We start from the raw sequence: 25,504 nt of genomic DNA, 5'->3' as shown, positions 1-25,504 counted from the left end.
AAAAGACACCTTCCACGAAAGGTGCTTAAAGTCCACCGTGGCCCTTGGTTCGAACGGTTTATGGCACAACACCGTAAGGACACATTCAGATCCGAACGTCGGGTGCGGCTTACGAACCGGAGGATAAAGACACGTGAAACCCGCGAAGTATCTCATAATCACCGGGTTTAACAGTGAATAAGAGCACCGGACCGTGGATAGGTAGGCGGCTATCGCCGAAAGGTAAGTTCTGCATGACAGAACATGAATGCCCGACTCTGCTAGGTGAGACACGAAAGACAGCACAGCGTAAATCGTAGCCACCCTAGGGTCCAGCTGTCTGGCTAAGCACCAGTGAGAGAACCAAAGCCACTTGCTCTCATACTGAGACCTCGTCGAAGGTTTCCTGGCTGCCTGGATTATTCGCATATTATCAGCAGACAGGTTGAGATGCTCTAAAGATCTGAACTCAGACACCATGCCGCCAAGCTGAACGATTTTGGGAAATGGTGCCACAGCTGTCGATCCCTCTGGTGAAGCAGATTGGGACTCACCGGTAGCCTGATCCGTGCACACACCGACAGATGTTGAAGTTCTGAGAACCAGAACCTGGCCGGCCACCACAGGGCTATGAGCAGAAGAGAACAGTTCACTGTGTCCCTCAGCTTGCAAATCGTCCGAAGAATCAGAGGCAGAGGCGGGAAAGCATAGGCTCTCATGTGTGCCAAGGAATCTCGAGAGCATCCCCCAGAGAGGAGGCTCCCAGACCGTTTCTGGAGGCATACAGAGGCAGTTTCTTGTTTGCCGATGTTGCGAAGAGGTCCACTTCCGGAGGGCCCCAACTCAGGAATATCCATGAAAGGATCTCCGACTTCAGTTCCCACTCGTAGCTGACCATTGTCCCCCGACTGAGGGCATCTGCCGTGACGCTAAGCTGGACCAGGATGTGTACTGCTACCAGCCAGATACCATGACGAACCGCCCACTCCCAAATCTGGATGGCCAGGTCCACAAGAGGAGGAGACTTGGTGCCCCCCTGTTTGTTGATGTAATACATTGGCACCACATTGTCCGTGCGGATATAGACCACTTTGGCAATGACCGGCCTGAACGCCTTGAGCGCTAGGAAAATCACCAGAAGCTCCAGATGATTTATGTGAAAGAGCTTGTCTTGGTGCGACCAAAGGTCCGAGACCTGAAGAAGATCCAACGTCGTACCCCACCCCAGAAGGGAGGAGTCCGTCGTGACCCTCACCATCGGGGCGGGGTCTTGAAATCCTGCGCCCACCAACAGGTTGCTGAGAGAAGACCACCACAGCAGGTCCGCTCTAATGGAAGCCGGAATCAAAATCTTCTTGGAGTCCGGATCCACCGCCTGACGCCAAGAGTTCCGAAGAGCCATCTGAGTCCGCCTCATCTTGAGACGAGCAAGAGGAAGAGCCAATACGCACAAGGTCATGAAGCCCAGAAGTCTCTGGAACTACCAGGCCGACATGCTCTCCGACAGCGCAAACATCTGACGCGTGGCCAACAGATGCCTGCCATTCTGTCCCCGGTCAGGTAAATTCTGAAGTCGATCGTGTTCCAGCGAAAACCCAGGAAAATCAAGTCCTGAGAGAACGTCATGGAAGATTTCCGCCAGTTCACCGACAGCCCAAGGTGAAACAGGAGCTGGAGGAGAGACTGAAGATTGCACACGGATTTCAGCGGGCAAGGGCTGCGTAACAGCCAATGGTCCAAATACGGATACACATGGATACCCTGCAGACGAAGATGGGCTGCAATCACCAACATCATCTTCGTAACAACACGTGGTGCTGAGCTGAGGCCAAAAGGAAGCATTTGAAACTGGAAATGCTCCTCTCCCACAGCGAAACGCAGGTTTCTCCGGTGTGGATTCCAGATCAAAAATGCATATACGCATCCTGAAGATCCACCATGAGCCAAAACTTTGTAAGTTTAAAAAACGATGTGCCAACCTGATGACAATGGTGGACATAGAATCTAGGCTCTCAGTGAGTGAGTTATGAAAAACAAAATTAAACTTTGGGATAAGATAACAGATATCGACAACCTTGATAGGTGAAAAACTTCAGAAATAGATGTATTTTTAATGTACCTACGAGAAACATTAGATTGTATTTTTGTACGTTTCCCTCGCAGCAATAACGCAAATGTTATTTAAGGTTCCGACTAAATTGGCTCCCAACACTGGAGACTGGGAATTTGTAAAGAACTTCAAAAGTGCAGACTCTGTAAGTCTGATTGCTAAGAGACACTATATCATATTGTTATTGAATGAGACTATATCACATCGTTATTGAATGTCCAGAAACTGTTTCTTCAGGGTTAACAATATTGGGATCATTTGTACATTCCACTTTGGCAGTCATATCAACCAGTTTGTGGAAAAGACTAATGATGCTCTTTAATTGGCCTTCGTAAGACTTTTGATGAAAATCTTTGAGGAACTGCAACGTCTGATGGATCAGGGTGAAAAACTACTTCTTAGTGTGAAGCGCAACTCAGTTAATTGAGGTAGATCTGTTTTATGTCGCATGTTTTCCATTTCTTGATGATTATTAAATAGGTATCATTAGGTTTTTAGTATGATTTTAGGATAGTGTTTGTATAGATGTGTCTTAGAGTACATGACTGTTAACATAAATGAAATGTAAAATACCTAGCTGTTCCCGGTGTTACATACTTCATTCTAGCAGAACCTAAAGGAATAGGGCGCTCAAAAATGTTATTGTCCCGAACGTTCGGGCATGTGTTTTTAAGCATACGATATTCGATTGTACAAACATTTCCTATGCACCTTACCGTAGTTTTCCTCACTTTTACACATCAAATCAGGCAGCAGGGCACGGCCATCTTGTGCTAATCTTATCCGTTGCCGCATCACCCTAAGGTGAACTGCCCTGGAGGCACTAAATCATATCTCCCGCCACAGCGACTGACATCACTAGAAGCGTACGGCCCATTTCTCAATGCCAAATCCCGTCTTGTGTCAACATTCTCTGCGGTCCAGCTAATGACGTGTCTCCATGGAAATGGCAGGACGCCTCTTTCCTCAATAGGTATAAACAGACCGCTTCTCATCAGACAACATCAGAGTTGCTTTTTCAATCGTTTCACTGTTTTTTTTTCTGTGTATCCTGTGGCTCGTTTCTGCTCTATTCAGCTATCTTTGTTGCTTGTAGCCCGCGCGAACAGATACTAGTACTATCATTACTATCTATTTTTATTTTGTCGCATAATGGCAACAATACAGCCCTATCAGTACGAGTCGGAGTATTCTGTTATCGAGCTGCATGACGTGTCAAAAACTATGCGTACCGCACTCGTGGCAGCAAAATGGGTGGAAATGTACTCGCGCACCCCCTTGAATACGTGTACCCCGCTCGTCCCTACAAAATTGCGTGGTAAAGGCCGTAACCCGCGAATACGCGTACCGTGCACAGGCAGCCAATTCGCGTGAACATCTCCTCGCGCAACCCCTGCAATACGCCTGTGCCAGGGAAATTGCATGGAAAAAGTCCCCCCTGTGGTGTGGGCTGCCTGCAGGGCATGGACAGGGGTGTACAGTGGTCCCCTGTGGTGTAGGCGGCCTGCGGGGCATGGTCAGGGTTGTAGGGGTGTCCCCTGTGGTGTGGGCTGCCTGCGGGGCATGTCAGGGGTGTTGGGTGGTCCCCTGTGGTGTGGGCTGCCTGCGGGGCATGGTCAGGGGTGATGGGCTGCCTGCAGGGCATGGTCAGAGTTGTAGAGGTTTGCCCTGTGGTGTATGCTTCCTGCACGGCATGTTAAGGGTGTAGGGTGGATCCCATGTGGTTTGGGCTGCCTGCTGGTTCAAGGATAGGGGCTCTTCATGCGATTTCACGGGCGCGAACGGGATACGTGTACTCTGGGGTACAAGAGTGCACTTGTCACGCGATTTCACGGGCGCGAGCGGGGTACGTGTACTCCGGGGTACACAAGTGCACTTGTCACGCGGTTTCGCTGGCATAAGTGGGATATGTGTATTCCGGGGTACGCGAGTGCACTCTTCACGCGATTTCGCCGCCACGTGTATTACCGGGTACGCAAGTGCGCTCTTCACGCTATTTCGCATATGATGAAGCATTAGATGCTGTGGAGGAGAAGGAGATGGCACAGGGGCAGGAGTACTCAGAGCCCCAACCAAGCACCACTAGAGGACGTGGGGTGGTGCCGCATGAGAATACATTCCTTCTACAGACCATTATGTCCATGGGTGTCTCTGGGTACACCTCAGAGGATCTCTATGGCTCAGATGCTGAATCAGACATTGACACAAATGTCCTGTCACAGGTGAGTGTTTCTGGCAGGGATGCTGTTCTGTCCAACGCACCTGCACTGGGGGTAGACCACTCAATGGCCCATTCAGTGTTGGAATGTCTGCCTGTGGCAGTTACGGATGCAGGGTCACACTCCACACTATTTCCTCCTGTTCCTGGGGCAGCAGGTCAAAGGAGGAATGCGATCCTGCATCCTCAGGCAGCGCCAGCACAGCAAGGTACACATCACCTTGTGGCCGACAGGTGTCATGTCGAGCAACGCAGTGGCCGTGCGCCACCAGGCAATACTGTGTGGGAGAACTCCATGTATGCAACTGCACAACAACAGGGGGCATCATGTGAGATGATAGCTCAGGACGTGAATTGGTTGGCCACTTCCATTCTCCCTCCCGAAAGGCAGGTGGAGCTCCAGCAGCAGGCAACGCAGTCCACATGCCGCTCACACAGGCAGGACATGTTGGCCGCCAACAGGGACCGACGGGCTGAACTGGGGGCTCTGCACACAGCCATATCTGCAGAGGCATAGGCCCACAGGGATGCCCTGAGGGAAGATAACACCTCCCTCAGAGCTACTCTGGGTGCTCTTGAGGTGTCCTGGAGTAGACGGTCAGAACAGCAGCTGGAGCAGCTAACACACACCATCTCATTGCCATGGAGGAGCATGCCAGGGCTTTGCATGGTCTGCCTCCCATACCACGCCCACCTTCTCATGTAGCACCAGAGGGTGACGACAGCAACGGCAGTTTTCCCACTATCGGGTAGCCGTGCAGGCCATGAGCCCATGGAGGGATTTTTTTTTCTCAACAACCACGCATGTGGGTGTTGGGGTGCACCCTGCACCTCCTCCCTCCTGGGTGCCCCCCCGGTCGCCCATGGCCATTTTTGATTTGTTTTTTCTTTTTTAATTTTTATTATTCCTCTTTTTTTGTCTATTGTGCATTCATGTTACAGTGTGTTGCTTTGTGTGGCACCCGTAGGCATCCACTGTGTGTTCCAGCCGGGCCCATACAGGCTTGTCTTGTGCTTGTGTTTGAGGCTTGGGGTCCAGACACATATGCCACTCCTGCTTCCCCTTTCCATGGGCTCGCAAGGTGGCAACGTCTGACAGTAACTTACACACAGGCATTGGGCTTCCATTAGTTGTATGGCCAGTCTGTAGTCCAAACTGTGTATACACCCCTAGTGGACATTAATGATGGTTGTTCCACTGCATGGTTGATTTGTATATTGTATTCAATATTGCTCATTATGCATATTTAGATACAGCTTCTTCATGTTTTACCTTGCCTGTCTCCATTGCCGATGCAGCTCATGCTGTATGCAGTACCCTGCCACATTTACCTACCAGCAACACACTGAAGATGGGAGGGGTTGATGTGGTGCCTTTGTCAGATTGTGACACTTGGACTATTTTGATTGGTCACTGTCAGACGTTGCCACTGTTGGGTCCTGTATTCATGATTTGTTATCCTGTTAAGTATATGTTCATGTGTGCAGTTTATTTTTCATATGTGAGAGGGAATTGTGGCCTGTTTCCATGTGTGACGGTGCACTTTGTGACAGTTGTGTAATGTGTTGTGCATTTATTTGGTTGCTTTTTGTTTTTTTAATTGTGCAGTTTAGTTTATAACATACATTACAACAAAGGACTCCATGGAAGTCAAACAATAGCAATACTAGAAGAGGTCATTGGATCTATGCATTTCGATCAGTGCACACATTATACTTGTTTGCAACGGTGTCAACACATCACATTACATTTCTTTATACCCATGTCAGGTTCAATAGTAAGGCAGGTCACTGCGCCTCCTCCGACCTTTGCCAAATCCTCACAGCTTTCTCGGGACATCCTCTGGCCCTTTACACCACTCTCTGCTCCATAGCTATACAAACGTTCACATCTGCAATCCATTGTTCCGCCTGTGGTATCACATCAGATCCCCATAATTTAGCTATATTCCTCTTGATCAGTGTAATTGCAGTTGAAAAGAGTGCTTTCTCATATCGAGTCATCTCACCTTCGTCCTCCATACCCAGTAGTAGCGGTTTGGGCTCTCGCCCCAAAACTCTCGTAAGCACTTAGCAGCACTGTTGCCAGTATAGTTGGATAACTGGGCATTCCCATAATATATGAAAAAAGGTTCCCTCTTCCCGTCAACATCGTAGACAGTTGGGATCTGCACTTTTGCCTCAACGATAGAGCATTGCTCTCGGGTAGTACACTCTATGTAGTATCTTGAGCTGAATAAGTCGGAGCCTGGATGAAATGGCCGTTTCACGTGGATACATCAAAGCCGTGATACAGTCCTCCGGAAGGATATCCCCTACATCCCTTTCCCATTTAGACTTCAGTCCGACCAACTCTGGAGTAGCAAAGGAGGTCCTAGCACTATACAAAGTCAAAGTGATTCTATTATCAACTCTTTCCAACACAATGTTTCTTTCCACAGGGGTGCAATCTGGCATGTTAGAGATGTCAGGAAGATGTTTCTGTAGTGCGTGTTTTAACTGTGTGTAGTGGTACCTTTCAGTTTCAGGAAGACTGAATTTCTTTAGAAACTTCTCAACGGGCATTCGTTTCCCGTCCTCTATAACATCACCCACTTTTGTAATCCCTTTTGCTACCCAGCACGGCCATTTCGGTAGCTTGCCCACCTACGATAGATTCCTATTCCCCCAAACTGGTTGAGCTGGGGTTACCTTTTTGTCCCAAACAATGAACTTATGTACCTCCGCCCAGATCAGCGTTGATTGGGCCATCATATTTCGCTGGGTTATTGCCCCAGTTATTTGGTAGAGTCCTTCCAATAGGGTCGGATTCTGTCTCATTGCTATCGCGGCCCTTATATGGGGAAGGAACTTATCCCCGTGTAGCATGTCATTCAATACTTCCATCTGACTCACCCAATAGTAAGTCTGAAGGCAGGGAATAAAAATAAACTTTACGCATTACTTTCGTTTTCAATTTCAATCTAGGTACAAAATAGTTTTAAAATAAAAAAAAAAACATCATTTCAATCATAAGCTAAAAAAGATGATTGTACAATTTACAACAAAATCAGACCGATATTAACCTTCAGTGGTAGCCCCACACTCAGGTGATATTCCCTCCTACTAAGTGAGGATATATAATATATATATTTTAACCAAAGGAAGGAACACGAAAAGACTCTCTATGTTAAACAACTGCTATACCCTCAGATAGCGGCATCTAAAAACAGCCATTTAACAATTATGGGCTGCATTCTGTGTTTTATGAACTCAATAACAAACAGTGTTACCAATAAATATCATTTTTAATACATTATTCTCTTTTTAGCACAAGTAATACAAACATTAAAAAACATATACACATCACATAGTAATATACATGTTAAAATTATTCCACCTCACAACATCAAAAGTCACCAAATACTTGATCACCAAACAACAATGGCAACTTAATTCTTCTTATTCCCCATTGTGTTGAACAAGCCCAACTTATATAAGTTTCTGTCCTATGCGTTACAGGTAACTGGACATTCTTCAGGGGCAGACGTAATCTTGTGCTTCAGGTAGATCTCCCTAATCCACACACCAGATTCCTATATCTAAGGGTACAAAACAAGAAAATATTACTCCATGGGCATTATAGGTCTAATTGATTGACCTAGCCAATCCCTAATCACCAATAGGGTGGAAAGGTATACAGTAAATAATATACCTGAACCAGGAGTAAGAAGAAATAACTGTCTTCAAACTTAATAGCAAAACCAATTCTTGCTCTTCACTTGTCTAGCAAATAGGAGGATTCACTCAGAGTACCTAGAACCAATTACAAAAAGACGAACATTTAGTCAGTAGAAATGTATAGCCAGGCCACTTCCTCTAAAAGGGTTACTCATACCCACAAGGACACGAGCCCCATATTGAAAAACAGCTCACCCTGAGATGTAAATGCCATCCTTCTCCATAACACAACTCCTTAACGGTAGGGTCTATAACATGTAAACCGCTCAAACTCCAGATAGGCCATCTATTTCCTAGAAGAGAGGTCTCAGTAAATTCCAGGTACAAAATAGTTTAAAAAAAAAAAACCATCATTTCAATCATATGATAAAAAAGACGATTGTACAATTTACAACAAAATCAGACAACAATCATTTCATTACAAAACGTAAAAAAAGAGAAGAAATACATAAAAAACATCCAAATCACATCTCATTTCATTCGATGATGTAACTTCGACTTAAACAAGTCAGAAAGTGTGTAAGTCCTTAACCAGAATCATATCACATATCCAAGATCTGAGTGCAGACATACAAAGTCAAATAGATGTTTGTCTCTTTGGAAAAAATTCAAGTACATATCGAACTATTTAACATAAGGATCATTGTCATAAGTATCTGGAACCAATAGTCACCGTAACTGCAGTTGGATTATAGAAATAAATCCACAAAGTTTAATCATAAAAGAATTATTAGGATGCAACATACACTATTGCCATAAGGATTCCCTAGCTATGGAGGTAAGTCCAACATTAATGGCACCCAAATGGGCTATCCTACAATCTTCGAAGAAAAGACAGTATATTACCAAATGTTTTAAAGTTTCAAGCTGTTGCACATTTAGACAGAATCTACAAGAAACTGAGGAACTTTTAAACCGATGTTGAGTACGTTAAAGCGTGTGAAGCTGATTCATTCTGAACCTCATATATAAATCGCAGATCTTATCACAGGGAAAGCAAAGAATATATCTTAATCTGGGCATACGTTTGTGAGTGTGACTAGCATATTCCTTACATAACCGGTGAGTGCCAATATCATCCATGGATACACACCAGTCATATTCATACAGTTTATTTTTTTGGGAATAAGCAGGACGTAGCCAAAGATCTCCATTTGTAATACCAATTTTTGTCAAGATCAATTCCATTGTTTCCTGGAAAATACTTACCAAACTAGGATTGGATTTGTTAATCATTTCAGCAAATTGCTGATATAAAGAGTTCAATGGAGGATTTAACATTTTTGCATAAGAATTAAATTGTCTCCATTCAAAAACGTGCAGCTAAACTTGACAAGCCCAGTTTAATCCGAATACAGGAATTAGGGGTAGATTTAGCAAACCACAATACTTGTTTCCAAATAATTCCTTGGGAGAGAATTCTGACAAGTTGTAATATCACGAAGACAAAGATCAAGGCCATACAGTAAAACTGATTCAACCTTGTACAAATAGATCTGCAACAACGGTTCAAGAGAAAATTTACAAAATGTTCTTCGAATAATCTTTGAGAAATTAAAGGGCGAGCCTTAGACCTAATAGAAGATTGCCAGATGTCAATGGATAGAAGATCAGAGACGTTGTATCCCAGATATTTAAGAGAAGATACTTGTTCAATTATGGCACCATTTAAAGTCCATGTATAATGGGCAAAGTTTGTTTTCCCAGTAAAGAACAAGATCTTTGACTTTGCTACATTTGCACAAAGATTATTTGTCGCAGCATAAGAAGCAAATGCTTGAAGCTGATTTTGAAGGCCTAACGGCGTTCTGTTAAAAAACAGAATATCTTCAGCATAAGCAAGCCAATTAACCTTCAAATGACCAATTTGTAAATCTGGAAATCTGTAATACGACCCTAACCAAGTATAGATGGTGTATTTTAGATGGCCCTAAACCAATCGCATCACATAACCAACACTGCGAACACACATTCGCCAATATTACCATAGGGCAGCCATCTTGTGTAACTTTCGCTATTTTTGCTTCTTTCCTTTCGGTCAAACGCTTTTGCAAAAGAAAAGATGCCTTTTAAGCTCATGCATGGTACAAGGCCACCATCGTACATGTTGATAGACCAGTCCAGACAGCAATGCTGAGCAGTGCAGAAATACATTGTTTTTTAAGTCCTTGAGAGCGGGCAAGCAGAAACGACGGCATTTAATCAACAGACCAGGTGCCAGCCTGTCTTGCTGCAGCTGTAGAAATAGGCCGTTAAAGGCATGAATTATACGTTTCCAGTGGTCCTTCTTCACGGATCTTCCTTAGAACAGGCTGAACCCTGGTTCAAGAATAGAAACTAGTAGATAAGTAATGTGCTTTGGAATGTGTCTCCCTCTAGAACGCGATATCCTTGATGAACAAGTGCTCTGTCTGTGTGTTCCTAATAGCAAAGAACTATGTCTGCAACTATTGCTAAAGTATAAGAAACTTGTCATAATGTGTCATATTTGTTGCAATTGTCAATCACTGAACCCTAGCCTCAGAAAGATACATTATGGGAGGTTCTGATGCTCCGTGGAAGGCTATTGTTTTGTATATATGTGACACACGTTGCGAGACGTTAGACCCAGTCGTCCAACTGAGCATATTTTTGCAATAAACCATAGTACTTGGAAAATCGAACCTCGTTTCTGTCGTATCACTAAGTGTATGGTGATTGTGCCTTGTCTCCATATGCGGAGGGTCTTCAGGGCCTAGCAAAAAATGGCACCCGAATAGGGACCCTCCCCCTTTTTGCTCCATCGTACACGTTAAATTCGAAGAAGGCGAAAACAAATCGAGGACAAGGCCGTCGAGCCGGGATCGAAAGGTGTTCGAGGCACCAATGTGAAAGTGATGAGAGACTCCTTTGCAGATCTGTATACAGCCGATCCCTGATCGACGAGCAGCGTCCAGAGAGTATCGAGGCAAGGGTCCCAGAACGAGGCAGATTGAGCCAGATACGCAGGAAACGAAAGGAAGAATTGATTTAACTGATACCCTACAGAAAGAGCCAGATGGAGAACTGTTTTGTGACGGTTCTTGTTTCAAATTACCTGATGGTACATCAACCGCTAGATATGCCATCACCACACTAAAGAGTATTGTTGAGAGCAAAAGAATTCCATACAATTCCGCCCAACCGCTGAGATAATAGCGTTAACAAGAGCATGTGAGATTTCCGAAAACCTAAATGTAAACATATACACTAACAGTCAGTATGCATTTGGGGTGGTACACAATTTTGGTCGGCTATGGGCTGAGAGGGGGTTTTTGACCTCACATGGAACCAAGTTCCAACATGGCACTCTGATAGTAAGATTGTTGTCTGCTCTTGCACTTTCCAAATGATTAGCAATAATGAAATGCGAAGCGCACAAAAAGGTAACATGTAATGTCAGAAAAGGAAACGCATTTGCAGACAAAGTTGCAAAACAAACAGCCACTTATTTACATACAAAAATGTGCAATGAAAGAACAATGAAGGTGCCCTTCATGGTAGAAAATGGAATCGCCACAATTAAAGGAAGCAATTGCAGATGAAATAAAAGCTTGGTCGAATGGTACTGCAGAATTGGATGTTGAGGATTGCTGGGTGGACAAAAAGAGTAGAAAATGGATGTTGCCTAATGCCTATGTGACAGCGATGGTCACCATGGCCCATAGCCCTACACACATATGTGCTAGGAAAAGGATCGAGCATTTAAACACAGTATGGCAGAACCCGCACATTAGAAAAAATACTGAGAGACTAGTCCAAAACTGATTGACTTGTTGCAACATAACATTGGAAAAGGAACAACGCCTCCAGTAGGAAGTTTTGCCCCCCCCCTCTATGCCCTTTGAAGTAATACATTTTGATTTTATAGACATTGAAAGGTGTCAAAGTCTCAAGTACATCCTTGTAGTGGTCTGTGCATTCAGTAAATGGGTGGAGGTATATCTGCTCAAAGACTGCACAGCGATGAGCACAGTAAAAGTGATGCTAAGAATACTTTTCCCGATTTGGCCTGTCCCGGGTAATATGGTCAGATAACAGGCTGTATTTTGTTGCGGCCGTGATACTAAAAATTTGTGCAGGCCTCCAGATTGATAAACGATTAAATTCGGCCAGACACCCAATGAGTGCAGGCCTTGTTGAGCGCCAGAATGGCATTTTGAAAAAGAAAATTAGCAAAATGTGTTCAGGGAGTCAGTTGAAGTGGCCTGATGCGCTGCCATTAGCTTTGATGTGTATGAGAACGTCTGTGCAGGCAAGGACTGGGCTCTCCCCCTATGAAATTATAATGGGGAGACCAGCGAATGTTTGGAGTGCACCACAGCCTAAACGGCTGAGTGAAATTGAATATCCATTGCTCAGCACTTATTGTAAACTATCAACGCAGAAATTACGTTTGATTCATCAGCAGGTGCAGGAGGCTCTTCCGGCCAGACATACAGGCCCGGGGCATTGTCTACAGCCAGGAGACTGGGTGCTAATGAAAAGTTTTGAGCGGAAATCTTCACTTGCACCGAGGTGTAAGGGCCCCTACCAGGTCCTACTGGCGACACAGACTGTAGTTCGAGTGGACGGTCGGAAGGCATGGGTTCATGCCATTATTACGAAGAAAATTCCATTCCCTCTGGAAGAGCCACCTGAACCGGAAGCTGAAAAAGAAACAGCTACACTCGATCGCAAAGACACAATCGCCAGTTCTCTGCCAGAAGTGTCTCCTAAGCCCAAGAAAGGGCCGGGGTAGATAACAGCGAGGATCAAAGGACATGAGGTACTTCAGCCTTGTCCGACAGGTGCTGCATCACCACACGTTCCATCAGAGGCTGACACTAAGCCTGCCTCTCAACTATTCATTGATCACACTGTACCTGGAGCGATAAGGTACAACCTACATTCTCAAATACGGAAGTGAGCTGACCTGCATATTTGTTTTGCCTCTGTTCCCAACAAGGATGAAGTGGGAATCGGAGGCCTAGGGAAGTGGAGCGTGGGGGCTGTATCAATTTGCGCCAAATTGAAAGTTCTGAAACGCGGCTTCCCGGTGCTACTTTTGAAAGAAGTGAAGGACCATTGCAACCTAGCACGGATAAGCGGGGGCATATGGTACCGACACAACTGACGCAAGCTCGAACGTTTTGGAGCACGGTACATAGGCTTGCTGCTCGTTTTTATCAAGCAGGCCAACCAGATCTGGCCTGAACACTGTGCTGCTATTTGAAGGCTCTGCTGGTTTACGAGTGCTGCTGTGAAGAAGGTCTTCGTGACAAACATTGTCACAAAAGACATTGCAGACGATGGCCATACTAACTCCCGCTCCCTCCTGCACCAATGCTGATGATACCACAGAAATAGAGACTCAAGGGATATATAGAAGAAGTTGTAAGAAATGTATGTTGATGATTATAACACTACTCTGCATCTGTTACGCTCACCTGGTTCCCACAGGGGCGTTGATCGGAACTGGACAGCTGCGGTTTCCACCCACGTGACGCGTAGTGCAGAGATGACAGACTGGACTGGCCCACCTAATCTCGTCTGCTTGACCCGAAGAAGTATTCTAATGAAAGTGGAGAAAGGGAATTAGCCACCCGTGGATTTGAGTGATAACCCCCCCCACTGTTCTCCCCTCTAATCACCTCCGATGTCTCTTTTTATATTCTCACCTCAGGTTTTTGAAGGATGAGCTCTCCATCCTGCGTAGAATGCAAGGGCGCATGGATAACCAGTTACTTCACTGGTCCGAAGGAATTGGAGAGTTCCAGAACAATATTGACTCTGAGGTTCCTGGCGAGGAGCCGCAAGTATATAGTTCGTAAGAGTTCAAAATGTCTGACTTTCACTCTTGTCCGATTCCTTGCAGCTTGAAGCTTGACCCTAGAGAAGATTGCCTCGTGCGGCTGGTAAAGTTCAGGTAAGAGTCTGTAGTATCCAACACTGTCCGGTAAATGGCACCTGTATGTAATCTGTTGCTTTCTCCCTTATTGCAGGTGCTGAGTGAGAATTATGGTGTTTTGAGGAATAATACATCCGGCGGTAAAATCAGGTAAGTCTATTATGGTGAAGGAGATTCCCTTGGTTTGTTCTTTCGGCTCACCTGGCTGTTCACTTGTTCCCCTTAGATGCCGGAGTTCGGCGAAGATGAAAGGAGACTGCGCCGGCCTGTGGAGATGAATAATGCCTCCGGCGGTAAAATCAGTTAAGTCTATTGTGGTGAAGGAGATTCCCTTGGTTTGTTCTTTCGGCTCACCTGGCTGTTCTCTTGTTCCCCTTAGATGCCGGAGTTCGGCGAAGATGAAAGGAGACTGCGCCGGCCCATGGAGATGAAGAATGCCTCCAGCGGTAAAATCAAGTAAGTCTATTGTGGTGACTAATATTGCCTTATTCTCTCGGCTCACCTTGCTGTTCTTTATTCCTCTTAGGTGCCGGAGTTTGGCGAAGAAATGATGAAAACAGAGGTGGATCGTGGAGGTGCTGCGAAGGCTGGCGAGTACAGCGCGGCGCTGCAGCAGGCGATGCGACGCGCATCAAATAATGTCTTTCTTCCTATTCGAAGGCGCGATGGATCCAGAATCAGGTGAGGAAATTAGTATTGTTCTTGTTCTTACCTTTTTCCTTCTTTCTCCCTTTTCTCTAGGAGCTCCAGACTGCAGGCGGGCGTGGCAGAAGACTAGATGCTGGCTTGCAGGCACGGTGAGCGTTACGCTGCAGGATACAGAATAACGTGAAGCGTGAGCTGCTCTTCTGGCGTGGTTTAAATAGCCTTCAAAGTAGTCCCAGGTAAGAAGTTCCCAAGACCACACCCGAGTAAGAAAACAGTACCTGACATAAAGTAGTCCCCCTTCAGACTTCACATTGGCTTGAATGCTGAGCATGAGGTAAGTGAAAGCAAATGAGCCTGGCGCCTATGGCCCGGGGGTAGGAATCATGACAGCACCCCCCCCAACGCCCCTCCCACGGTCATTCTTCCTCTTGGCCCTGGTTTGTCTGGGAAGTCCGATGGAATTTTTTCACCAGTCGGGGTGCATGAACGTGGTCACTAGGTTCCCAGGATCTTTCTTGTGGTCCGTAACCTTTCCAATCAATTGAATAAAAAAGTCTTGAGTTAACTATCTTAGAGTCCAGGATATTTCTAACTTCAAATTCGGGTTCCCAATCAATTAGGATAGGATCAGGTGGATTGGTTAATCTTGTCCCAGGTTGGACTGGTTTCAGAAGTGAAACATGAAAGACGGAGTGAATTCGCATGTTAGAAGGTAGTTCCAATTTAACGGCCGTCGGGTTGATGATGGCCTTAATGGTGTAAGGTCCCAAATATCTAGGGTTAAAAGTCAGAGTTCCTTTCAGGGGTATGTGTTTAGTAGCCAGCCAGACTTGATCCCCAATCTGGTATTGTGGGGCATCACTCCTATGTTGGTCAGCATTTCTTTTGTATTTCTCTTTTGCCCTTTTTAAATGCTCTGTTGCTTCCTTGAAGGCTTGTGTAATAGTAGAGTGCAAATGATTAACTGCTGGCATTTCTAGGTGTTGGGGCAAATCGAGATCAGAGGTTCGAGGGTGATGCCCATACATGGTAAAAAAGGGGCTTTGTCCAGTACCTGAGTGTACAGAATTGTTGTATGCGTATTCAGAAATCCACAAAATATCCTTCCAATTACCTTCGGTTTGGTGTAGCATGCAACGTAGTTATTGTTCAAGAGTCTGGTTAGTCCTCTGTTTGACCATCGGTCTGGGGATGGTGACTGGTTGATAACCTCACGTCGATTTGCACCAGTTGGCAGCATTGTTTCCAAAATTGTGAGATAAATTGGCTACCTCGGTCTGAGACCAATACGGAAGGGAATCCATGTAGTCGAACAATATTTTCAAGAAATTCCTTGGCTAAAATTGCAGCGGACGGTAATCCCTTTAAAGGAATAAAGTGGGCCATCTTGGAAAAAAGATCTACTACCACTAGAATGGGGTTAAATCCACTACATGGAGGCAGATCATTAATGAAGTCAAGAGACAAGTGTGCCATGGCGTAGGTGGAACATCCAAAGGTTGTAAAAAACCAGCTGGTTTCTTTTCTGGCTTTTGTTTTGGCCACAGATTCCACAAGATAGCACAAATGATTTAACGTCTTTTCGCCAGGTGGGCCACCAAAATTGTCTCTTAATTTTAGCTTCAGTTTTTGCGACCCCTGGATGTCCTTCAATCAGCGCATCATGATAGTTGGAGATGACTAATTCCTGTAGCTCCTTGTGTGGTATGAATAGATGACCTTGGTAGTACGGTAGATCATTGATAACTGAATAATCTTGGCCTTTCTTTACCCAGTCCTGTAGGGCTGCTGGATTAAAACATTGCTTGATTTTTGAATGAATGTCTTCTAGAGTTTGTAGAGTAGTTATGCCAAGGATTCTCTCTTCTGAAATTATAGGTACAGGTTACGGGTTCGAGTATGCTTCTCCCATTCCGATTCGGGATAGGGCATCGGCCTTGCCATTTTTACAACCTGGTCGGTAAGTGATCACAAAATCGAATTCTGCAAAGAATAATGCCCCCCTAAGTTGACGTGATGATTGGGCCTTGGCTGTCTTCAAATATTGCAAATTCCTGTGATCGGTGATTACAGTGATGGTATGCCTGGCGCCGAGAAGATAATGCCGCCAAACCTTGAAAGCAGATTTGATGGCCAATAACTCTTTATCAGTAACCGCATAGTTTAATTTGGGTGCCGAGAATTTTCTTGACCAGAATGGTACTGGATGGAGTCCGCCGGTTTCCGGATCCTTCTGAGACAGGACAGCTCCCATGGCTAAACTGGATGCATCCGTTTCAACTACGTATGGAAGCAAGGGGCGAGGATGCTTTAAAACAGGTGCAGACGTTAATTTCAGTTTTAGATCTTGGAAGGCCTTTTCAGCTTCTTTAGTCTACAAGAAGCGCTTGTTCTTTTTCAAAAGTGCTGTGATGGAATGTACAATATGAGAGAATTCAGGGATAAATCTCTGGTAGAAATTAGCGAAGCCAAGCATGCTTTGAACTCCTTTAACTGAACTGGGTGATGGCCATTTGAGAATGGCATCCACTTTTCGAGAGTCCATTCAAACTCCTTTTGGGGTCAGGATAAATCCTAGAAATTCAACTTCTGTGGAATGAAAGACACATTTTTCCAACTTTGCATACAACTTGTGTTTGCGTAATATGGTCTGATCTTGAGGAGTACACTAGAATGTCGTCTGATGTAAACAACAACACAGATGTCAATGAGTTTGCGAAAAACATTGTTCATAAAATACTGGAAGGCTGCCGGTGCATTGCACAACCCGAAAGGCATCACCTGATATTCGAATAATCCGTACTTGGTGCGAAAGGCAGTCTTCCATTCATCTCCTTTCTTCATGCGTACCAGATGATATATATGCCCCTCGGAGATCTAACTTAGTATAGATACAAGCATCCTTAACTTGGTCCAGTAATTCGTGGATCAGAGGCAAAGGGTATCGGTTTTTTACCGTAATTTGGTTTAATGCGCGGTCATCTATACATGTTCTAAGATCACCTTCCTTTTTAGGTACGAAGAACAGAGCTGAGGATGCAGGAGACTTGGATGGGCGAATGAAGCCATTAGCAAGGTACTGATCCAGGTATTGTCGTAGGGAAAGTTTTCAGGCTCCGTAAGGGCGTAGATCCTGCTGCATGGGGGTTGTGCACCGGGTACAAGATCGATCTGACAATCGTAAGATCTGTGAGGTAGTAAAGTGTTTGCCAGTTCTTTCTGAAAAACATCCAGATATTCTTGATATTCCTGAAGTAACTGAACAGGTGGGTTAGTGACTGTGGCCAGGCCCTTGTTCAAGGTTTTTTTTTGGTAATAGGTGTGTGTACAATCTGGGAAGGTCATTCTCTTCTCTCGCCATTCTATACAAGGATTATGTGTTTCCAACCATGGCATTCCCAGAATAATTTGGAATTGTGGAGCCTTGATTAAGTCAAACACAATGCTTTCTCCATGCCCATCTTGACCCAACAGTGTCATCTCTGTAGTGGAATGAGTTATTGGCCCAGAGGCAATTTCAGTTCCATCGACGGTAGTGATGACATCTGTAGTGGGTCTTTTGCAAAGAGATAAGTTCATCCTTGAAGCCAGTTCTTGATCCATATAGTTTCCTATGGCCCCTCTATCTATGTACGCTCTTACTGCGTGCATACGTGATGGCTGCCTAGGATCAAGGAGGACCATTGGCACGATTAGGTGCGAGGTATGAATGTCCTTCTTTAAGCTCGGCAAGCGGACCTCTACGCTTTTCGAGCGTGGTCGTTTCCCGGACCAGACTCTGTTTGACTCTTGTCCGCTGCTCCTACCACCTTTTTGCGTGGTTTTACCAGGCGATCGCGTAGAAAATGTCCCGAGGTTCCACAGTACAGACACAAGTGCAACTGTTGTCTCTTTTCTCTTTCCTTCTGAGTTAAAGGTCCCCTGACCCCCCCGAACTGCATGGGTTCCGGTGCATCAGTTCCTTTGGAGGTAACATTGGGTTTAACCAACACTCGATTCTCGAACTTAACTCGATCCGCCTTTCTATTCTGAAGTCGGTGATCTATCTGTGTAACGCTCACCTGATTCTCGCAGAGGCGCCGGTCTTGACTGGGCGACTACCGTATCTTCAAAGGTGATGTGTAGCACCCGGTTGGCTCTTTGGGCTGGACCTCTGTGCACTGTATGCCTGACGTGCAGATAGAAAATATGGGGTTAATGAACTGGGGTTATTGGGGTGTCCCAATCTCTTTCCTCTTCTCCTCTCCTGTAGACCCCCAAAGGTTAACGCTCTCACCTTAGGTAAGTGAATGCCGAGCTCTCCATCTGCCTCGGGGCAGGGTGCTGTAACCAGTTTCTTCACTGGATAGGTAGCGCAGGCCTCTTGACTTCAGAGGACTGCTGTCCGTCGTTTACTGCACGAACGATAAGTTTCGAGTAATTCAAATGTCTTTAAAGTCTTTAGTAATGATGTCTCTTGTTTTGCAGGGTTCCGGCGATGGCGGATGACGGGCTGAAGTGAGTTGAAGATGGAGCCCGTGTGATGAATAGAAGCGCCTGGAAGCACGTAAGTAAGCGCTTGTTGCCTGCTTCACTATACGCTCTAACTGCAGGTACGAGTTCGGAGCGGCTGCAGGGTGCCGGAATACCCACTGGATTAGATGTGGAAAGGAGTAATGGCACGTGAGTATTAAAGTTCCCCAATGTCTTTAAACGCACCTTGTTTTGTCTTTCAGATGCGGGATGCAGCGCCGAAGGCCTCCGGAGCGTGCGAAGAGTTGGTAAACTTTTGTCTTTCAGATGCCGGAATGCAGTGTGAAGACCTCCGGAGCGCACGAAGAGTAGGTAAGCCTTTGCCTTTCAGATGCCGGAATGCTAACCTGTTCTTTCTTGTCTTTATAGGTGTTGCTGAAGACTGGATTCAGGATGGTAAGCCTTTGCCTTTCAGATGCCGGAATGCTAACCTGTTCTTTCTTGTCTTTATAGGTGTTGCTGAAGACTGGATTCAGGATGGTAAGCCTTTTTCCTTAGGCCCAGGACCGGATGCAGAAGACACGATGAGCGTTCTGCTGCAGAGGTTGCAGAATAACGCAAAGCAAGATTCATCCACCGGGTGTGGTTTAAATAGCCTCCTGTAGTGCTTAGATGTCTCCTTCCACAGCCACGCCTAAGTAAGAAAAGAGTTCCTGGTAAGAAAAGAGTTCCTGCCTTCCAGAAGAGTTCCAGTGTTCTGAATCTAGGGAGTGGCTCCAGCCCCACCCAACAGGAAAAGTAGTTCCAAACAGAAGAGGATCAGAGGCTCAACTGGCAGGCAAGTAAGCAGCATGGTCTGCTGAAGGTAAGTCCACCCAAGCATTATGAGCCCGGCGCTTCCAGCGCTGGGACTGGGCATATTTATGAGCCTGGTGCCACTGGCGCCAGGACTGGGTCCAAAAGGTCCCAATTGGGACTGGTTGGCACTCGGAACCTGGGTTATGGATCTGCTTCCAAGGGAGTTGGGAAAACCCTGACCTTTTGGAAGCAGAGATCATGACAGTACCCCCCCTCAAGGCCCCTCCCAAACCGGGCTTCTCCGGGGGTTTTGGCTTGTCAGGAAATGTTCGGTGAAATCTTTTGATTAGGCGAGGAGCGTGGACATATTCAGCAGGTTCCCAGGATCTCTCTTGGGGGCCGTAGCCTTTCCAGTCAATTAGGTAGAATAGTTTAGATTTGGAGATCTTGGAGTCCAGAATGCTTTTGACTTCAAACTCGAGTTCTCCATCCACTAGGATAGGTTTTGGAGATTTGGTTAGTCGGGTTTGAGGTTGCACGGGTTTTAATAGAGAGACGTGGAAGACCGGATGTATCTTCATGTGCGGGGGCAAGTCCAACTTGACCGCTACTGGGTTTACTATGGTAGTGATGGAATAGGGACCAAGGTATCTTGGGTTGAAAGTGCGTGGCCCTTTTAGAGATAGATATTTGGTGGATAACCAGACTTGATCCCCTACTTGATAGTGAGGGGCTTCCTTCCGATGTTGATCTGCTCCTTTCTTGTGTTGTTCTTTAGCCCTTTGAAGGTGAGAAACAGCTTCCTTAAAGGCTTGGGTGATTGTAGAATGCAGGTAGTCTACTGCTGGTGTTTCAAGATCTTGGAGGGGATCCAACTCCGAGGTTCGAGGGTGACTGCCGTACAAAAGAAAAAACGGGGTTTTCCCAGTTCCCGAATGGACAGAGTTATTGTAGGCATATTCGGCTATCCAAAGGATATCTTTCCAAGTTTTTTCAGTTTGTTGCAGCATGCAGCGTAAATAGTGTTCCAGAGTTTGATTGGTCCTCTCGGTTTGTCCGTCGGTCTGAGGGTGGTGACTGGTCGATAGTCTCACATCAATTTGAGCCGACCGACAGCAACTTCGCCAAAAATGAGAAATAAATTGACTACCTCGATCCGAAACTAGAACCGAAGGAAAACCGTGCAGTCGGACGATGTTTTCGAGAAATTCTCGGGCCAGAGTTGCTGCTGTTGGCAAGCCTTTGAGCGGAATGAAATGCGCCATCTTGGAGAATAAGTCCACGATTACTAGAATCGTATTGTATCCGGAGCATGGAGGTAGATCGGTGATGAAGTCCATAGAAAGCGTATGCCAAGGGCGAGGTGGGATGTCAATAGGGCGTAAGAGGCCTGCTGGTCTTTCCTTTTGACTCTTGTTTTGGGCGCATACTCCACAGGACATTATAAAGTCTCTGATATCTTTTTTCCAAGACGGCCACCAGAAGTAGCGCTTGATCTTTTCTGAGGTCTTGGCTATACCGGGATGACCTTCCATTAAAGAGTCGTGATAACAAGAGATTACTTTTTTCTGTAAATCTGTGCTGGGTAGGTATAATCGTTCTTGGAAATACAATAAGTTGTCCTTTACTGCAAAGTCCTTTCCCTGCAGATGCCAATTCTGTATGTCTGCTGGAGTTACAAGTTGCCTGGCTTTATCCTTAACTTCCTCTATGGATTCTGTGGCGATTACACCCAGAATTCTTTGTTCGGAAATGATTGGTACAGGTTTAGGGTTGACCAAGTGTTCTTCCACTCCCATCCGAGAAAGGGCATCGGCTTTACCGTTCTTTGTACCAGGTCGATAGGTAATTATGAAGTCAAACTCGGCAAAGAATAATGCCCAACGGAGTTGTCTAGAGGATTGGGCTTTTGCGGTCTTCAAATATTGCAGGTTTCGGTGATCCGTAATCACAGTAACGGTGTGTCGGGCCCCCAGCAGATAATGCCGCCAAGCCTTAAAGGCAGACTTGATAGCCAGAAGTTCCTTGTCAGTAATCGTGTAATTGATTTCAGGAGGCGAGAATTTGCGGGACCAAAATGCCACGGGATGCAACTGATTGGTTACTGGGTCCTTTTGTGATAGAACTGCCCCCATGGCAAGGCTTGAAGCATCAGTTTCCACGATGTAGGGGAGTTCGGGGCGAGGGTGTTTTAAGATTGGTGCAGAGATAAATTTAGTCTTCAAATCCTGGAAAGCTTGTTCCGCCTCGGTAGACCATTCAAAACGTTTGTTTTTCTTTAACAAGGCAGTGATGGGCTGGACTATTCGAGAGAATTCGGGGATAAACCTGCGGTAAAAGTTAGCGAAGCCTAACATGCTTTGCACACCTTTTACGGAGGATGGTGATGGCCATTTGAGAACTGCATCGACCTTCTTTGAATCCATACGCACTCCGCCAGGTGATAATATGAATCCCAAGAATTCAACTTCAGTCACGTTGAAAACACATTTTTCCAACTTAGCGAAAAGTTTGTGTTGACGCAATCTTTCGAGGACCATTTTCACGTGTTTCCGATGTTCAGATTCCGATGAAGAATAAACGAGGATGTAGTCAATGTAAACAACAACACATACATCTATGAGCTCTCTGAGGACATTGTTCATAAAATATTGAAAGGCGGCCGGGGCATTGCAAAGTCCGAAGGGCATGACCTGATATTCAAATAGCCCATACTTGGTGCGGAAGGCCGTCTTCCATTCATCGCCCTCTTTTACTCGTACCAAGTGGTAAGCTCCTCTAAGATCCAGCTTTGTATATATGCATGCTTTTCTGACTTGGTCCAGGAGTTCAGGGATCAAAGGTAACGGATATCTATTCTTAACGGTGATCTGGTTCAGGGAGCGATAATCGATACAAGTTCTAAGGTCTCCTTCCTTTTTTGGAACGAAGAACAAAGCTGAAGAAGCAGGGGACTTGGAAGGACGAATAAACCCATTTGCCAGGTATTGATCCAGGTATTGTCGAAGGTGAAGGTTCTCAGGCTCGGTGAGGGCATAAATTCTACTACAAGGAGGAGTAGATCCAGGTATCAGGTCTATCTGGCAGTCATAAGACCTATGAGGAGGTAGAGAGTTAGCCTGATCCTTCCGGAAAACATCTTGGTATTCTAGGTATTCGGGAGGTAACTGGGGAGTCTCCGAAGAAATTGCGGCCAGTGCAACACCAGGTGGAGGGTGACAAGTAGAGACACATTCTGGAAACTGGACCGTTCTTGCTCGCCAATCGATCAGAGGATTGTGTTTCTCTAACCAAGGTATTCCTAGAATAATCTGAAACTGAGGGGCCTTGATCACATCGAACACGATCTTCTCATGGTGTCCATCTTGACTTACTAGCGTCACCTCTTGAGTGGTATGCGTTACTGGCCCGGAGGCTATCTCCGTACCATCCACCGTAGTAATGACATCCTTTACAGCCTTGGGACAAAGAGTTAGATTCATCCTCAAAACCATTTCATGATCCACATAATTGCCGATGGCACCGCTGTCGACGTAAGCTTCAATTGCATGTAATCGATCCGGATTATCAGGGCTAATGAGGACCATAGGTATCACGAAATGCGAGGTCACGGAACTGGTTTTCACGCTCGGCAAGAGGACCTCTATTCTTGTCGGGCGAGGTCGTTTCCCTGCTCAGAGTTTGTAACTTTGGTAACTGCAGCTCCTACTACCTTCTTGGCAGGTTTCACCGGACAGTCTCGAAGAAAGTGCCCTGAGTTTCCGCAATATAGGCATAATTGCAACTGTTTCCTCCTTTCCCGCTCCCTTTGTGTTAGAGGACCTTTCAGACCCCCTATTTGCATGGGTTCCCCGGAGTCTACTCCTTTGGAAGGAGTTGGCGGTTTGGAAAATACTCGAGCATCAAACTTGGAACGATCGGCCTTCCTGTTCTGCAGCCTGTGATCTATTTGAACGACCAAGTCTATATAATCCGAACAGTCTTGTGGGGGATTCACTACTTGGGCAAAAACGTCTTTGAGCTCTCCACGTAGACCTCTATAAAACAGCGTAATCCTTTTGTCCTCAGGCCATTGAGTTTCCACTATTAGTCTATTGAAAGATGCAATATAAGCCAAAAGGTCTTGATTACCCTGTCGCAACGAAAGAAGCTCATTGTCCAAGGCCTGTCCCTGTGAATGTCTTGCGAACAGTTTTTTCATACTAAGCTGAAAGGCTTGAAAATCATGGAGAACCGGATCATCTTGATTAACTAGAGGGATCGACCAGTCTGCCGCATTGCCACTAAGGTACGAAAGTACAAAAGCTACTTTTGCTTGATCAGTTGGAAAGGCTGCTGGCCGGCATAAGAAGTGCAACCGGCACTGATTGATAAATACTGCAAACCTCTTTGGGTCACCAGAAAATCGTTCGGGCGGAGCCAGAGGTACATTCCCAGGTAGGTTGATCTGCACTGGATTCATAGAGGATGTTGAAGGAAGATTTGCCCCTGATGCGGGTAACGGGGTCTGTCCGGCTTGTGACTGTAGCACTTGTCTAGCAAGATTGTCTGTTCTCTCCTTGGAAATAATTAGTTCCCTTCTTAGAGCATTCGTTTCCTGACGAGCTGCATGCACTTCTGCCCTTAGTTCCCCAAGTAACCTGGCTAGGGGGTCAGTATCCGAGGTTTCCATAGCGCCTGGGCGAGAGTTTTGCGGTAGGCTTTGCATTCTGTAACGCTCACCTGATTATCGCAGAGGCGCCGGTCTTGACTGGGCGACTACCGTATCTTCAAAGGTGATGTGTAGCACCCGGTTGGCACTTTGGGCTGGACCTCTGTGCACTGTATGCCTGACGTGTAGAGTAAGATGTCTGCAGATAGAAAATATGGGGTTAATGAACTGGGGTTATTGGGGTGTCCCTATCTCTTTCCTCTTCTCCTCTCCTGTAGACCCCCAAAGGTTAACGCTCTCACCTTAGGTAAGTGAATGCCGAGCTCTCCATCTGCCTCGGGGCAGGGTGCTGTAACCAGTTTCTTCACTGGATAGGTAGCGCAGGCCTCTTGACTTCAGAGGACTGCTGTCCGTCGTTTACTGCACGAACAGTAAGTTTCGAGTCATTCAAATGTCTTTAAAGTCTTTAGTAATGATGTCTCTTGTTTTGCAGGGTTCCGGCGATGGCGGATGACGGGCTGAAGTGAGTTGAAGATGGAGCCCGTGTGATGAATAGAAGCGCCTGGAAGCACGTAAGTAAGCGCTTGTTGCCTGCTTCACTATACGCTCTAACTGTCTTTTTATTTTGCAGGTACGAGTTCGGAGCGGCTGCAGGGTGCCGGAATACCCACTGGATTAGATGAGGAAAGGAGTAATGGCACGTGAGTATTAAAGTTCCCCAATGTCTTTAAACGCACCTTGTTTTGTCTTTCAGATGCGGGATGCAGCGCCGAAGGCCTCCGGAGCGTGCGAAGAGTTGGTAAACTTTTGTCTTTCAGATGCCGGAATGCAGTGTGAAGACCTCCGGAGCGCACGAAGAGTAGGTAAGCCTTTGCCTTTCAGATGCCGGAATGCTAACCTGTTCTTTCTTGTCTTTATAGGTGTTGCTGAAGACTGGATTCAGGATGGTAAGCCTTTGCCTTTCAGATGCCGGAATGCTAACCTGTTCTTTCTTGTCTTTATAGGTGTTGCTGAAGACTG

At 45.9% G+C, this 25,504-nt stretch overlaps 1 protein-coding gene across 1 annotated transcript in view; it reads right to left on the bottom strand.

The window, feature by feature from the left end:
• The window catches only part of LOC138516879 (E3 ubiquitin-protein ligase TRIM39-like), a 753,998-nt gene that overhangs the window by 523,150 nt on the left and 205,344 nt on the right, over positions 1-25,504 (bottom strand). The gene's annotated exons all lie outside the window — the stretch shown is intronic.

The sequence above is a fragment of the Ambystoma mexicanum genome, chromosome 6q, assembly GCF_040938575.1.
Source record: "Ambystoma mexicanum isolate Mex_15411 chromosome 6q, UKY_AmexF1_1, whole genome shotgun sequence".
Classification (NCBI taxonomy): Eukaryota; Metazoa; Chordata; class Amphibia; order Caudata; family Ambystomatidae; genus Ambystoma; species Ambystoma mexicanum.
This window is presented reverse-complemented; position numbering and strand designations above follow the sequence as displayed.